The following is a 5,173-nucleotide window of genomic DNA, read 5'->3' as shown; positions in this document are numbered from 1 at the left end:
TGAGGAGGGGTTCACCACTCTGTGAAAGACTGTGCAGACAAATAGTGCAACAATTCAAGAATAACGTTTCTCAACATAAAATAGCCAAGAACTTTTTCTTTTCATCATCTACGGTACATAATATCATTAAAAGATTCAGAGAATCTGGAGAAATCTCTGCAATGATCTTTGGGCCCTCAGACGGCCCTGCATTAAAAACAGACATGATTCTGTAGTGTAAATCACTGCATGGGCTCAGTAACACTTCTGAAAAACACTGTCTGTGCGAAAATGATCTACTCTGGTGTTTCCCGGAGTGTGCTGCTGCCTGCTGCGGTATTACAGCTCCACATAGAGATTTTGTACAGTTTTACACAAAAGACCACCTTTTCTATTTCACGTTGCCCACCTATGATTCAATTTGCTTATGTTGCCCTCTTTTATCCTTTGTAAATTGGTTTAAATAAATAATAAATAAAAATGGTTTTAATAATACTATCATTAATAGACTCCACTGTTCAGCAATGCACAAGTTAATCTAGAAATCAGTATAGTAAAAAAAACAGCAGCAAAGATGATGAAATAATTGTGCAAACAAGAAACATTTAAATTATGAAAACATCTGAGTATTAATTTTTAAAATGTAAAACATTACACTCTGAATTGTGAAAGCAGCATCTCTTCTGTGAGGATTCTTCCTAAACAAAATTAACATGAAGTTTTGTGTTGCTCAAAATGATAATTCCCATAAAGAAATCAGAAATCAGATATATGCCAATATACAGATTTCAAATATATGATATTTATTATGACAAATGGATTTCCCTTATGTCCAGTTTATATTAGTCATATGTGGACATATCTGAGCCAACTTATTTGAAATTGGCCATTTTCAAATATGGGGTTTATATTTCTGTCATGTATCAACATGTACAAACATATATATGTAACACGATATGTGACAGAAAACATTATTCATATATGGATGGCATATATTTCTCATACACCATTCAGGCATAACCTCCTCCTTGTTTCTATGCTCATTGTCCATTTTATCAGCTCCACTTACTATATAGGTCCACTTTGTAGTTCTACAGTTACAGACTGTAGTCCATCTGTTTCTCTGCATACTTTGTTAGCTCTGTTTTACCCTGTTCTTCAGTGGTCAGGACCCCCATGGACCCTCCAGAGCAGGTACTATTTGGGTGGTGGATCATTCTCAGCAATGCAGTAACACTGACGTGGTCATGGTGTGTTAGTGTGTGTTGCGCTGGTACGAGTGGATCAGACACAGCAGTGCTGCTGGAGTTTTTAAACACTGTGTCCACTCACTGTCCACTCTATTAGACACTCCTGCCTTGTCAGTCCACCTTGTAGATGTGAAGTCAGAGACGATAGCTGATCTGCTGCTGCACAGTTTGTGTTGGTAATCCTCTAGTCCTTCACCAGGGGACACAGGACGCTGTTGGCTGGTTGGTTGGTGGACCATTCTCAGTCCAGCAGTGACACTGAGGTGTTTAAAAATTCCAGCAGCACTGCTGTGTCTGATCCACTCACACACTTACAAACCACCACCACATCAGTGTTACTGCAGTGCTGAGAATGATCCACCACCCAAATAGTACCTGCTCTGTGAGGGTCCATGGGGGTCCTGACCACTGAAGAACAGGGTAAAAGGGGGCTAACAAAGTGTGCAGAGAAACAGATGGACTACAGTCTGTAATTGTAGAACTACAAAGTGCACCTATATAGTAAGTGGAGCTGATAAAATGGACAATGAGTGGAAAAACAAGGAGGAGGTCATAATGTTATGCCTGATCGGTGTATACGCTAAGCCATTGCCAAGAAGGTGATATGGTATTTCAGGTGGTTACTAGAGTGATACAATGTGGTCGCCATGGTTTTTCAGTTGCAAAAGAATTGTAAGACAGTTGTTAGGTGTTTACTATGGTATACTAGGTGGTTCCTAGGACATCACTAGGACACAGCTAGAGTGTTTCAGGTAATTGCTAGGTTGTGTGGCTAAGTGGTTCCTACATCGTCCCAACTGGTTGCTGGATGTTGCTAGGTGGTTACTTAGATGTTGCTAAGCAGTTCACATAATCATATGAAGGCTGTAAATGTTGTGAATTTTGAGCATATTATTATAACAATAATAATAATAAGAAAACGGATCTTGTGAGTAAAACACAATGACAAGAACTGCAATGCTTCAGTGTTTATTTTCTGATAGTTGGTCTCCTGTGTTCTGAAGGATGTGGTGGACTGAACTGTGAAGTGCCCTTAACTGCCCTCCTCTAAAACTGTCATGACCTGGAACATAAACTAAAAGACATGCATTAGATAGAGAAGCACTTCTGAAGCACTTCTTAATTTTCATTTGCAGCATGTAAACGTATCACAATATCTCATTTGTCTGTCTTATCAAAACACTATATATTTACCCTACACTGCTTCTTCTGTTAGTGGTCATTTCCTCTCCTCCCTGGCTAACCTGACCCTAGGCTGGCACGTTGCATCGTAACCAATTATGCTGCTGCATCTTCTGCAAAGTAGGTCTTCTGGTTGGGTTGCACTTCAGGCACCAACGAATTAGATTGCGGCATTCTGTACAGAGTGACGGGATTGGGTGGGAGAGAGATGCTTAACTTCTAAATCTTCTTTTTTCTTCTCTACATTTTAAAAGTACCACAGTGTGATAGATGGGATGTAACTATAACAGGCAAAACACACTATTATAAACATATACATTGCGTGTACATCAGGCCTGTACTGCAAATTCTTCAGCTTTTACTCTGCATATTCATCTCCAAATACATTTTTTTCACTCTTTGTTCCTCTGTACTCAGTTACAAGGTTAAGGGTGTAAATCTCTGTCATTTCCACACTTGTTTACCAGGATGCTCTCATTTATCTTACCATTAGATAGGCCATCTCTGAAGTGCAGAGCTCCACCAGTGATATCTTCTTTGGCAAAGGGAAGGTACCCGCAAACCATCCTGAACATCAGGACACCAAGGGACCAAACCGTTGCTCGACCAGCATAATACCTCCCTTTCCGAAAAAACTCAGGAGGGCAGTATTCAATCGTGCCTGAGAACATGAAAGAGGGAGAGAATTGAGCAGAGCTGAGCAAAAACATTCATTTCTGTACCAACACTGAACAGATAAGTTGCTCGTTTTACCTTCAAAAATGTTATAACCAGATTTCTTGATCAAATCACCGCAGCCAAAGTCGATCAGCTTGACCGCCAAGGTGTCCAGGTTGATCAGCAAGTTCTCCAGTTTGATGTCCCTGTGCAGGACACCTCGCTTGCTGCACTGTAACGCTGCCACCACTGACTGCCACATGATACCTCGCGCCATATCTTCAGTGACGTAACCTCCATAGTCCTGAAGGAAACTGTCCAAGCTCTTGCAAGGGTCAGGGCGCTCCAGGATCAAGATGTAGCGGTCAGGCTCATCAAACCACTCAATGAGCTGGATGATGGTGCTGCAGATGGGTGGCCGGCTCATGATCTGCAGTAGAGCCACCTCCACAGGCACAACCTTTAGCTCATCAGGCTGCAGGAAAATAGAAGGTTAGATGGTGAGGAATTATCAGTGAAGATCATAGAGAGAAACTCATGGTGGTTTAAGATCATTATGTGTTTCTACCAGCATTTATTTCAGTCAAGATTTGAAAGCAAAAAGAGCTCAGAGGTGCACTTACGCTTTGGACATATCGGTCATCATCCAGTTTTTTGACAATTTTGATGGCCACCTAAACACAGACACAAAAATATAATGAGACTACAAGCACTGTAAACAGAGAAGAAATGATGACTGTAAAATGGAATTTAGGGAATTAGTGAAAGAGCTACGAACCTGTAGGCCATCGGATATGCGGTGTCCTTTGAAGACGGATCCAAAGCCTCCTTCGCCTAGTTTTTCACCAAGAACATAGCGTGTGGCAAAGGTGTCTATTGGAAACAGTGATAAAAATCATCAGCCGTTTTTAGATAATCTAATATGAGTTTACTGATCACTAACTGGCTATGAGAGAAACAGTGAGATCTAGTTTGATATCACACCATTGTACTGACATTACACCACTGTAATAATGAATCATTAGGATAATTATAGAGCACTTGATGAAGTGAAGTGTCGATGATTAATGTGATCTGGGCAAATGAACTTACCAGGCTTGGTGTCTTTTCTCTGTCTAGGAGACCTTCTTTGGGGCTGCTCCACTGCCACTTTCCTCTTCTTTCTTGCTGGGGCTTCAGTGTCAGGAACCTCCAGCACTTCAACAGGTCTTTTCTTGGCAGAGCAGTCCTCTGTTTCCTGCAGGACAGCCTGGCTGCAGCCCTCCTCTGACCTTTTTCTCTTTCCATCTGAATACAGGAACATCATTTTAATATTAAATGATTTCATAGAAGCTGAATATGTCTGCAGTACTGATAACACTAGGAAGTGCATTATATGCTGATTTTTTAAAGGATGTGGTGATATCTACAGCAGGGGTTCTCAACCTTTTCCACTCCAAGGCCCACCTGTTCATAATTATAAAGCATAGCGGCCCACAGATCTAAAATCAACCTTTTTTTCTATTTTTAGGTTTATTAGTTTAACTACTCAGGTTACTGATGCTCGGTCAAAAATCAAACGCAGATATTATTTGCAGGCTCATCTGTCGTTTTTCTCAGCTGCAGCTCGAACTGCAGGAATGATGTAAGTGCAATGAGAGTCTGTGCAGAGTCAGACGTTAAAACAGGCAGACTAAACTGACAGTATACAGCGCTGACGTGCTGCTGGAAGAAGAGGAAAGCCAGCTCTATTGACGAATTCCCTCATAAAATGCGTTCACACCAGCAGTGATGAAGTGAACAGGGTTCGATTGGAAGCGGACCGAGACCCGCGGGTTTTGCCGGACCGGTTCAGCTGTTTGATGCAGACCTGACTACGGGTGGAGTGTTCACACACGTCAAAACGGAGCGAACTAAAAAACAAAGTTTGATAGGTTCACACTGAACAAGGCAGCGCCCTGAGGAACCTCTCCATCTCTGACTGTCTGCACTGCTCAACGCGGCTGCGTTTTCTCAAACTGATGACGTTTAATTAGCCCGCGACTGCGATGTTTTTATTTACATGTCTCTCCCGGCCCACTGTGAACTACTACTCACTCGCGAGCGCCCTCTGCTGTTTAGCAGTC

The 5,173-nt window shown here is 41.8% G+C and overlaps 1 pseudogene; it reads right to left on the bottom strand.

The window, feature by feature from the left end:
• Nucleotides 1-2,191: 2,191 nt before the first annotated feature.
• LOC118814578 lies at nucleotides 2,192-4,374 on the bottom strand (annotated as a pseudogene).
• Between the last annotated feature and the right edge of the window lie 799 nt (nucleotides 4,375-5,173).

This window comes from Colossoma macropomum, unplaced genomic scaffold (assembly GCF_904425465.1).
Source record: "Colossoma macropomum unplaced genomic scaffold, Colossoma_macropomum, whole genome shotgun sequence".
In the NCBI taxonomy this organism is placed as follows: Eukaryota; Metazoa; Chordata; class Actinopteri; order Characiformes; family Serrasalmidae; genus Colossoma; species Colossoma macropomum.
This window is presented reverse-complemented; position numbering and strand designations above follow the sequence as displayed.